This window comes from Microcebus murinus, chromosome 9 (genome assembly GCF_040939455.1).
Source record: "Microcebus murinus isolate Inina chromosome 9, M.murinus_Inina_mat1.0, whole genome shotgun sequence".
NCBI lineage: Eukaryota > Metazoa > Chordata > Mammalia > Primates > Cheirogaleidae > Microcebus > Microcebus murinus.
In genome coordinates, this window is record NC_134112.1 from 15,581,979 (window position 1) to 15,594,761 (window position 12,783).

Consider the following 12,783-nt stretch of genomic DNA (forward strand, 5'->3'; position numbering starts at 1 on the left):
TTCTCTCCCAGCCCCAAGAAATCCCAGTGGCAGTGACAGCAGCTGTGGAAAGCCAGGAGCCTAGAATTCTGAGAAAAGGGAACCTTTTTTCTAACCAAAGAAGCTGTGGTCCTGAGAGAGAGTCCTAGTGCCTTTTGTTGTCTCTTTATCCTCTCCCTGTTTGGCTCTGGAGACAGACACCATTGTGGGAAATGCACACACAGCAGTGCACCAAAGCCCACCCTATCTGGCCAGAGGGGGTGTCTCCCATGAATTGGAAAGTATCGTAGAGACTGCAGAGAGGGGGAGATTAAGAAAAATCTCATGCAATGGTGTTTGGACTCCTGGGTTCATCCTCTAGCTGTGCAGCCATAAATAAGAACAACCCCAAACATCCTACCAAACTTTGAAAGGCTTTTCCTGAAGTAGGAGCAGACACACTGCCCAGGTCCCAGAGTGGTCACTGGGCAGTGCACACAGAACCAGGCTGAATAATACTGCAATGGCTTAGAGACAGGACTGATTGGAATTATCCACTCAAGGCAGATAAAAACTTGCAACCCCTAACTGGGACAGTTACCTAATAACAAATAAAATAAAATAAAAGTCTGAGCCTTCTTTGTAGTCTTTAAACAATGCCTAGAGCCCTATAAAATAATATTCAGAATGTGAAGGATACAACCTAAAATTTCTCAGTAAGTGCAGAACCAGGAAAACCTCAATATCTCCAAAGGAAGAGCCAATCAGCAGATGCTAACGCCAAGATGACAAATGTGTTGGAATCACAAAGACTTTAAAGTAGCTCTTATGATCATAATATCAAGAGACAGAAAGAAAAGAAGAGAAATGGAGATGGAAAGTGAAATATATGAGAGAGATACAAATAGAGAAATAGAAAAAGATAGGTGAAGATAGGCATATAGAGTGACAGAAACACAGACATAGAAATAGAGATAGATGATAGGAAACAGGAGAGATAAAGAAAAATAGAGAAGGAGAAAGAGAGCTGAAAAAGGAGATACAGAAGGAAAAATGTAAGAGATGGACAGCAATAGAAAATAGAAAAGCAACAAGAAATATGGCTATAAAGATGGAGAGATAGAGTGATATAGAGAGTGGTAGAGAAAGTGGGGGGAGATAGAGAAACAATGGTAGAGAGAGAAGTAGAGCTAGTGCAAATGACAGAACTATAAAGCAATTCATGGTAGTTGTCTAAATTAATTACATTATGGTTATTAGCTATGAAATATCCAATTTCATTTCATACTAAGTTTGACAGTTGATTACTATGACATTTCACTTTTACATTTATGGTTATATTTTTATTGTGAAGGTACATCCTCATTCTTGAAAACACACATTTTGGCTTGTAATTATCTCTCAATATTTTTTTAGAGAAATTTTTGTGAAACCATGAATAACTAAAAAATTCATGTTATTTTCAAATATGAGTTCTGTTATGGAACCAATGTTGCATACACAGCTCAAAATATGAACAAAGTGTTTGGGAAGGATGTGGCTAATGAATGCATAGTACATCGATGTTTTGAAAAGTTCCATTCTGGTGATTTTAATCTTGAAACTGAGCCATATGGGTGATCTTAGACCACGGTGGATATGATGAGCTGAAAGCTGTAGTGGAAGTGAATCCATCTCAACCTATGCATAAATTAGCAGCAAAGTTTGACTTTACTATTCCAACAATACTGGACTATGTGAAACAAATGGGCAAGGTAAACAAGCTGGATAGATGGACACTGCGTGAATTAAATGAGCATCAGAAGAGAATTCTTCTCAAGGCTTGCCTTTCTTTGCTGGCACAGATGGAACATATCTCAAAATTATAAAAGCCATATAAGACAAACCCACAGCCAGCATCATACTAAATGGGGAAAAGCTGAAAACATTCCCACTAAGACATGGAACAAAACAAGGATGCCTACTGTCACCACTTGTATTCAACATAGTGCTGGAAGTCGTAGTCAGAGCAATCAGACAAGAGAAAGAAATGAAGGATATCCAAATTTGGTAATAGAAGATCAAACTGTCACTTTATGTAGACAATATGATCTTATACCTAGAAAACACCAGAGATTCCACCAAGAGACTCCTAGGATTGATAAATAAAGTCAGTAAAGTCTCAGGTTATAAAATCAATGTATAAAAATCCATAGTATTCATATACACCAATAACAGTCAATCTGAGAGTCAAATCAAAGATAATACAATTCTCAATTGCTACAAAGAAAATAAAATACCCAGGAATATACTTAATGAAGGAGGTAAAAGATCGCTACAAAGAGAACTACAAAATACTGTGGAAATAAATCACTGATGATACAAATAATTAGAAAAACAAATCATGATCATGGATTAGTAGAACCTACATTGTTAAAATGTCCATACTACCCAAAGTGCTTTACAGATTCAATCCAATCCTCATCAAAACACCAATGTTATATTTCACAGATTCAGAAAAAGTAATTCTACACCTCATGTGAAATCAGAAGAAAGCCTGAATAGCCCAAGGATCTTGAGCAAAATGAAAAAATTAAGAGACATCACATTACCAGACTTCACACTATACTACAAGGCTATAATAACTAAATCAGCCTGGAATTGGCAGAAAATAGAGAAATAGACCAATGAAACAGAACAGAATGCCCAAATATAAAACCATTCATATACACTCAGCTGATTTTTGACAAATCAAACAATAATACACAATGGGGAAAAGAATCCCTATACAATAAATTGTGCTGGGAAAATTGGATATCCTCATACAGAAGAATGAAATGGGATTTATATCTTTCACCACTTACAAAAATTAATTCAAAATGGATAAAGGATTTAAATGTATGGCATGAAACCATAAGAACTCTAGAAGATATTGTTGGAAAAACTCTTCTTGATACTGGCCTAGGCAAATAATTTTTGAAGAAGAACCCAAAAGGAATCACAGAAATAATAAAAACAAATAAATGGGATTTGGTTAAATTAAAAAGCTTCTGCACAGCCAAATAAATAAAACCAATAAGCAATCTACAGAATGTGAGAAAATACTCAGATGCTATACATCTCATAAAGGACCAATAACCAGAGTCTACGAAGAACTCAAGCAAATCAGCAAGAAAAAAATAAAGCAACCCCTTTAAATAATGGACAAAAGACATGGAAAGAAGCTTCTGAAAATAAGATAGACAAATGGCCAATAAACATGTGAAAAAAATGCTCAAATCACTAACCTTCAAGGAAATGCAAGTTAAAACCACAATGAGATATCACCTTATCCCTGTCACAACAGATATTATTAAGAAGTCAAAAGAAAAAAAAAGAGATGTTGCCGTGTATGCAGAGAGAAAGGAATCTTCATACACTGTTGATGTGACTGTAAATTAGTACACCCTCTGTGGAAAACAGTATGAAGATTCCTCAAAAAAATAAAAATCAACCTACTGTTTGATGCAACAATCTCACTACTGGGTATTTCCCCAAGGACAAATAATTTATTTTATCAAAAAGACATCAACACTCAATTATTTATTACAGTACAATGCACAATTGCAAAGATGTGGAATCAACACAGATGCCCATCAATTCATGAGTGGATTAACAACCATGGTGTATGTACAGTATAGACTACTACCCAGCCATGAAAAAGGATGACTTAATGCCTTTGTAACAATTTGGATAGAACTGGAGACAAGTATCCTGAGTAAAGTATCCAAATAATGGAAAAGCAAACACCACATGTACTCACTGTTAAATTGTAACTTAGTGATGAATAATACCCAGGTTCATAGAGGAAATAAAACTCAATGGAAATCAAGCAGGGGGGAGGGGGAGGAGGGAACAAGTGAAAACCTACCTAATGGGTACAATGAACACTATATGGGCAAAGGGCACACTTATAACCATGCCTTAGCAGTATAAAAGCAACCCAAGTAACTAAAAATATTTGGACCCATGTAATACTTTGAAAGAATAAAAAAGAAAAAAGAAAAACAAAATGTAAGTTTGCTGAATTTCTTTATCATACTAATTTGTATGGCATTTTCTGAATTACAAGTATTACGAACAGCAAATAATGATAATGACACTTTCATCTCCTTCTTTTCAAGTGCAAATTTTTCCTTACCTTATTACTTTGGCCTCTTCAGATTCTCCACAACTATTAATATATGAATGTTAACAATGATAATGAACACATTTTCTTATTTCCAAATTTAATGGGAATGCTTCTCATATCTCATCATGATTACTGTAAGTTTTTAGAAGATGACCTATATTAAATTTCTGTTTTAATTTTTGTTTTGAATTTACCAGGATTTGCTTTTTTATCATGAATCAGTATTGACTTTTCTGCTTTTATTAAAATTTGTTAGCCTTTTAAAAGTGTAGATTATCCATTGTTGCACTATCTTTGCATTTGTAGGATAATCTCCACTTTGTCAAATTATTATGAGCAAGATTTTAATATTTTAATAGTTGTGGCTACCTACACCTTGAATTTTTATTAGAACTGTACTATGAAAATGTTAGGTCCTGCAAAACAACCAGAAACGAAGTAACATCATGGTAGAAGTAAGTCCTTACCTATCAAAAATGATATTGAAAGTGAATGGACTACATTTTCCAATGAAAAGACATAGAATAGACAAAAGGATAAAAAAACAAGAACCATCTATTTGTTTTATACAAGAGACACACTTCACTTACAAAAATGAATATAGACTGAAAATAAAATGATTAAAAAAGATATTCCAAACAAATTAAAGCCATGAAAGGGTAGAAATAGGCATACTTATATCTGATAACATAGATTTCAAGAAAAAACTGTAGAAAGACACAAAGATGGTCATTAAATAAAGAAAAAAGAAGTCAATTCAGCCAGAAGATATAACAGTTCTCTCTCTCTCTCTCCCAACACTGGAGAACCAAGAAATATAAAACAAATATTATCACAGCTAAAGAGAGAGATAGACCCCAATACAATAACAATTGGAGACTTCAATAATCCACTTTTAGTATTAGAAAGATCATCCAGACAGAAAATCCACAGAGACACATTGGAATTGATCTGCACTATACACCAAATGGACCTAATACATATTTACAGAATGTTTCATCCAGTAGCTGCAGAATACATGTTCTTTTCCCCTGCTCATGAATCATTCCCAAAGATACTTCATATTTAGGGCACAAAGAAGTCGAAAAATTTCCCCCAAATTTAAATCATATCAAATATTTTCTCTGACCATAATGGAATCAAACTAGCAATTCATAACAAAAGGAACATTGGAAACTATACAAACACATGGAAATTAAACAATATGCTCCTGAATGACCAGTGGGTCAACGAAGAGATTAGTGAGAAAATTTAAAAACTTCTGGAAACAAGTGAAAATGATAACACAATGATATGATGATATATCAAAATCTGTGGAATACAGAAAAATAGCAATAAAAGGAAATATTATAGCAATAAATGCCTACATCAAAAAAGTAGAAAAGCTTCAAATAAATAAGCCAATGATACATATCAAAGAAGTAGAAAAAAAGAGCAAACCAAACCCATAATTAGTAGAAGAAAATAAATAATAAAGATCAGAGCATAAATAAATGAAATTGAGGCCAGACGCAGTGGTTCACGCCTGTAATCCTAGCACTCCGGGAGGTCTAGGCAGGTGGATCACTCAAGGTCAGGAGTTTCAGACCAGCCTGAGCAAGAGCAAGACCCCATCTCTACTAAAATTAGAAAGAAATTATCTGGACAACTAAAAAACAATATATATATATGTGTGTGTGTGTGTGTGTGTGTGTGTGTGTGTGTGTGTGTGTGTGTGTGTGTAGAGAGAGAGAGAAAAAATTAGCTGGGCATGGTGGCACATGCCTATAGTCCCAGCTACTCGGGAGGCTGAGGCAGTAGGATTGCTTGAGCCCAGGAGTCTGAAGTTGCTGTGAGCTAGGCTGAAACCATGGCACTCTAGCCCGGGAAACAGAGCCAGACTCTGTCTCAAATAAATAAATAAATAAATAAATGAAATTGAAAGGAAAAAATACAAAAGATCATTGAAATGGAAAGTTGTGGTTTTTTTAAGATAAAGAAAATTAACATATCTTTAGCCAGACTAAGAAAAGAGAGAAGACCCAGATAAACAAAATCAGAGATGAAAAGGGAGACATTACAACTGATACTTCAGAAATTGAAGGGATTATTAGAGACTACAGTGAGTAACTATATGCCAACAAATTGGAAAACCTAGAAGAAATAGGTAAATTCCTAGACACACGCAACTTACCGAGATTGAACCACAAAGAAATCCAAAACTCCAATAAACCAATTATGAGTAACAAGATAGAAGCAGTAATACAAAGCCTCCCATCAAAGAAAAGCCCAGAACCTGATGGCTTCACTATTGAATTCTACCAAGCATTCAAAGAAGAACTAATACCAATCCTACTTAAAATATGCCAAAAAATTGAGGCAGAGGGAATACTCCCAAACTCATTCTAGGAGGCCCATATCACCCTGATATCAAAACCAGAGAAATACACTACAAAAGGAAAATTATAGGCCACCATCTGATGAACATAGATTCAAAAATCCTCAGCAGAATACTAACAAATCAAATTCAACAACACATTAAATATATTATTTATCATTATCAAGTGGGATTTACCTCAGGTATGCAAGGATGGTTCAAAATATGCAAATCGATCACCAAAATCTCTATTGATATATAGTAAGGCAGCAAATCAACTATATTTGTTTACATATGGTGCATTGATTCACAAAAGACAATTTATTGAATAATCAATTACTTCTAACTGACCTAACTGATCGTATGATAAAACATTATATATAAGTGAATCTCCTTCTTGATTTTCCACTGTGTTGAATAAAGCTTTACATTCCAGTGCCAGTATTGTCCTTTTTTCATTACCGTAACTTTTTAGTTCTTTTAGCTACATTGGAGTTAGTTTCTTCTACTGCTTTCTGAAGGATTTTCTTTGCATTTTAGTATGATGGCAATTCTTTCCTCCCTCATTTTTGAACTTGAGCTTGTCTCCTGCTTGAGGACCTGGAGGGCTGAGCTTTCAGAGCTGCTCCTGCTGCATCCTCATATCCCTGCACATGTGGTTCCCGTGACAAAGTGAGACCAACCAGAGTCCCTTACCTTCTCTTTACCAGCTGTTATGATAGCAGATAAAGCATATGAGAGATGGCAAAAAAACACTTAGAGGGAAATTGTTCTACTTCTTATCATGAGCATTGTAATCATATATCTAAACATATTTAATAAGTACTGGGGGTGGGGGGAACTGTATAAGCATTACTGTAATTTGACCATCAATCTAATATACTGACTTTTAATCCAGCTATCAATCCAAGTAACTTGCAGATATCATGTAATTTGTGAGGGTATAGTTACCAAACAAAATATAGGATGCCCAGGTAAATTGGCATTTCAGGTAAACAACGAATATCTTTTTAGTTTAGGTTTGTATTAAGTTTTGCATGGCATGGCATCATGTACTTTTTAGTCATTTATTTATTTTTTTTATTAAATCTCATAATCCTTCTTCACAGCATGAGTTTATTTGAGAATGAACAGAAATTCTCTAACAAATGGATTTGCATCTCTCTCTCTCTCTCTCTCTCTCTCTCTCTCTCTCTCTCTCTCTCTCTCACACACACACACACACACACACACACACACACACACACACACACAGAAACCCATTTACATTTGTATAGCTTCAAATGGAGACCAACATACCTGAATCTAATTCTTTTTAATCAAGCAAGTTTAAGCTTTCTCAGATTAGGTAGTGATGTCCTTAAATGTACTTACAGATGTACAAAGGAAGGTGATTCAGAGAAATAACAAAGAAGCTTCATCAAAAGACATGATCGTGGCAGCAGCTGTAACATGTAAAACTCTGGAGTGCAGGGGAGCAAAGCTGATTCAAGACTGCTCACTCCATAGGGCCCAGGCAGGCTGCATCCAGGGTCAGCTTCCTGCCATACTTGCTCTCCACCTGCTGCAGTCCTGAGCTCCCCATGTTCCTGCCTTCTCTCCTGGAGAGGGCCTGCTGTCAGCTGCCACAGGAGGGCGCTGGAGAAGTGGCTCGAAGCAGAGAAGAAGGTGCTTCTCTGCAGGTCCGTCCAGGTACCCACCCCTTCTGGTTGAATAGCTTGGACTAAGACAAATCCTCAGTCACTTCTCTTTGCCTCTGGTTCGGTCAAGAAGAGCAGCTCCCACTTTGGCCTTCTGTCCCAAGAATCACTTCCTTTTTGAGTAGGATTTGAGCTTTCAGGGCGTATTCTGCTCCTCTTATCATTTGGTCATTTTCCATATAAGGTCCAACAGGAGAAGGCATGGAGTGGGCTCTAGCCCTACTTCTAGCTTTCCTGCTTTCTGGTAAGTATGTTGTGTTGATCAATGCCCATGGAGTTTCTTTGTTTTGCACCTTAGGTGCCATAATAAGAATTTCCTCATTATTTTTTGTTCTTGTTCTCATTGCAGCCAGCCAGGTATCTTGCAACTTGGAGGGGAGAATAAAGTCAATCTTCAGGAAAACTGGCTCAACTGTTGAAATTTCTTGTGATATTAAAGAAGGTGCCAGGTACATCCACTGGTACTTCTTTCCAGAGCACATGGTCCCAAGACGCCTTCTCTACTATGACACTTCTTCCTCAAGCAAGTATTTGGATTCAGAAACCAAGGCAGATAAATACGATGGTTCTAAAATCACAGACAAGAGTTTTAAGTTGCATCTGAAACATTTGGAAGCAAGTGACTCTGGTGTGTATTATTGTGCCGTTTGGGTAGCGCACAGTGATTCACACCTGCCCTATGCCACGCTAAAAACCTTGCTTGTGGCTGTTCCTGGCACACAATATAGACCAGCTCCTGTCTCACTTCCTGCTCTGACTTCACGGAATGCTGGACAAACATAAACCTGAGTTGAAGGCTAACCAAGCCCTGTTCCATCCCACTCCTTTGTCATCAGGTGTACCCTGCCCCCAACCCTCCCCCAGGATGCTCCTGAAGACTGAGGTACCTTTTCCAGGCCTTAGCCCAGCATTCTGGTTGAAAGCATGCTCTTTTCAGCTCTTTTAGGGGCTGATGGGGGTCTATTCTCTTTGCTTCCTGAGACAGTTAAGTGCCTGGAGGTTTGATATGAATATGGAGACTGTATGGATAGCATTGTTGAAGGTTAGTTGTACTGAATTATTTATCCAATCATTGCTTGACAATCATGGCTGGGAATGTTGTTTGTTTATTTTACGTATAACAGTATGAGCAATATTATCATTATCACCGAGAGCACTAGGTCTAGGACTAGACTGTGCATTTTGAGATTCTTTTCATCCTTCCCTCTCTTTTTTTGTTATATTTTAAGATTTTTTTAAACTTCAGCATATTACAGGGATACAAATGTTTAGGTTACGTATATTTCCCTTGCCCCACCTCAGTCAGAGCTTCAAATGTATCCATCCTCCAGGGGGTGCACACCATACCAATTACATGTACATATATCCATCCCCTTCTCCCCCCTCCCATATGCTCGACACCCAAAGAATGTTATTAATATACATGCAGTTAAATATTGATAAGTTAATGTCAATTTGATGGTGAGTACATGTGGTGCTTGTTTATCCATTCTGGTGATACTCCATTTATTGGAATGGGTTCCAGCTTTATCCAGATTAATACAAGAGGTGCTATATTACCATTGTTTTTTTTGTGGCTTCTTAGAAGAACTCCATGGTATAAATATACTGCATTTTATCAATTCACTCATGTATTTATGGGCACTTGGGTTGTTTCCTCGTCTTTGTAATTGTGAATTGTGTGCTGCTATAAATATTCTAGTGCAGATGTTTTTTATATAATGTCTTTTGTTCTCTTGGGTAGATGCTGAGTAATGGGACTGCTGGATCAAATGGTAGTTCTACTTGTATCTGTTTGAAGTATCTCCATATTGCTTTCCACAGAGTTTGTACTAGTTTGCAGTCTCACCAGTAGTGTATGAATGTTCCTATCTCTCTGCATCCATGCTATACTTTATTGTTTTGGGACTTTTTCATAAAGGCGATTCTCACTGGGGACAAGTGTTATCTTATTGTGGTTTAATTTGAATTTCCCTGATGATTAGAGATGTTGAGTATTTTTTCATATGTTTGCTTCCCATTAGTCTATATTCTTTTGAAAAGTCTATCACTTTTTGATAGGGTTGTTTGATTTTTTTCTTGCTGATTTTCCTGAGCTCTATATAGATTCTAGTTATTAGCCCTTTAGTGATGTGTAACATGCTAATATTTTCTTCCATTCTGTACATTGTCTGTTTGCTCTCATGATAGTTTCCTTGGCTGTGCAGAAGCTTTTTAATTGAAACAGGTCCCATTTACGATATTTTTGTTGTTGTTGTTGTGATTGCCTTTGCGGTCTTCTTTATAAATTCTTTGCCTAGGCCAATGTCTATAGGAGTTTTCCCAACATTTCTTCTAGAATTCTTACAGATTCATGTCTTAGGTTTAAGTCTGTTATCCATCGTGACTTGATTTTTGTGAGAGGTGTGGATCGTGTTTTAGTCTTCTACATGTGGCTATTCAGGTTTCCCAGCACCATTTATTGAATAAGGATTCTTTTCCCCAAAGTATGTTTGTGGCTGCTTTGTCAAAGATTAGATGACTATAGGAAAATGGTTTTATATCTGGCTTCTCAGTTAGTTCTATCGGTCTATGTCTCTGTTCTTGGGCCCATACCATGCTGTTTTAGTTTATAGCCTTATAGTATAGCTTGAAGTCTAGTAAATTGATGCCTCCCAATTTGTTCTTTTTGCTTAAGATTGATTTTGCTTTATGGGGTCTTCTCTGGTTTCATATGAAGCATAGAATTATTTTTATCTAGATCTATGAAAAATAATGTTGGTATTTTAATAGGGATTGCATTTAATCTGTAGAACACTTTGGGTAGTACAGATATTTTAACAATGTTGATTCGGCTGGCCAATGAGCATGGTATGATTTTCTACCTGTTTACCTCCACTATATCCTTCCTCAGTGTTTCATAGTTCTCCCTGTAGAAGTCTTTTTACCTAATTAGTTAAATACCCTAGGTATTTTACTTTATTTGTTGCTATTGTGAAGGGTATTGAGTCTTTGATTTGGTTCTCAGTTTGACTGTTGTTGGTGTAATGGAATGCTACTGATTTCTGTACATTGATTTTGTAACCTGAGACTTTGCTGAATTTGTTTATCAATTGCAGTAGTCTCATGGCAGAATCTTTGGGATTTTCTAGATATAAGATCATATTATCAGCAAAGAGCGATAGTTTGTTCTCTTCTGCCCCCATTTAGATGGCCTTGATTTTTTTTCTTGTCTGACTGCTGTAGCTAGGACTTCCAGCACTATGTTGAATAGAAGCAATGATACAGAGCAACTTCGTATGGTTACAGTTCTAAGTGGAAATGCTTTCCATATTTCCCCATTCAGTATGATGGTGGCTGTGATTTTGTCATATATGGCTTGTATCATTTTTATGTAAGTCCCATCTATGCCTATTTTCTTAAGCATTCTTATCATAAAAGGGTGTTGAATTTTGTTGAATGGTTCTCTGCGTCTATTGAGAGGATCATATGATCTTTGTTTTTGGTTCTATTTATGTGGTGAATTACATTTATAGATTTGTGTATATTGAGAGGATCATATGATCTCTGTTTTTGCTTCCATTTATGTGGTGAATTACATTTATAGATTTGTGTATGTTGAACCATCCTTGCATCTCTGGGATGAAGTGCACTTTGTTGTGATGGGTTATTTTTTTGATAAGCACCTGAATTCAGTTTGGTAGGATTTTGTTGAGAAGTTTTGCATATATATTCATAAAGAATATGGTCTGCAGTTTTCTTTTTTTGTTGTGTCCTTTCCTGGTTTTGGTATCAGGGTGATATTGGCTTCATAAAATGTTTTGTGGAGGATTCCTTCCTTATTGATGTTGTGAGTTGATTTCTGCAGGAAAGGCACCAGTTTCTCTTTGTAGGTCTGGTAAAATTAGGGTGTGAAATCATCTGGTTTGGGACTTTTCTTTTTAGGAAGTTTCTTATGATGTTTCAATTTGAATACTTGATATTGATCTGTTCAGGAATTCTATTTCTTCCTGATTGAGCCTAGGGAGGCTATGTGTTTCAAACAATGTGTCCATTTCCTCCACATTTTCCAGTTTATGTGCATAGAGGTTTGCATAGTATTCATAGATGATATTTTATATTTTTGTGGTATCAGTTGTAATGTCTCCTGATGCATTCCTAATGGAGCGTATTAGAGTCCTTTTTTTCTTCTTCTCATTAATCTAGCAAGAGGCATGCCACTTATGTTTATTTTTTCAAAGAACCAACCTTTTTTATTAATCTTCTGTATAGTTTTTTGTTATAATTTCATTTAGTTCTGCTCTGATCTTTGTTATTTCTTTTCTTCTCCTGGGTTTGTTGTTGGTTTGATCATCCTTTTCCAGTTCTTTGAGACAATTCATTAGATTGTTAGTTTGTGATCTTTCTGGCTTTTGGATGTGGGCATTTATGGATATAAATTTTCCTCTCAGTACTGCTTAAGCTGTGTCCCTCACATTTTGGTAACTTGTGTCTCCTTTATCATTTAGTTCAAGTAATCTTTTGATTTCTATCTTGATTTACTGATTAATGTAATAATCATTCAGCAAAAGGTTGTTTAGTTTCCATGAATTTGTGTAGAGATGAGAGTTTCTGTTGTAGTTGATTTCTAATTTTATTCC

General features: G+C 36.1%; 1 gene segment (V, D, J or C); it reads left to right on the forward strand.

The window, feature by feature from the left end:
- Positions 1-8,786: 8,786 nt before the first annotated feature.
- LOC105878257 (T-cell receptor gamma alternate reading frame protein-like) overlaps positions 8,787-12,783 on the forward strand; it is a 32,675-nt gene continuing 28,678 nt past the window's right edge. Inside the window, exon 1 of the C gene segment in view lies at positions 8,787-8,817.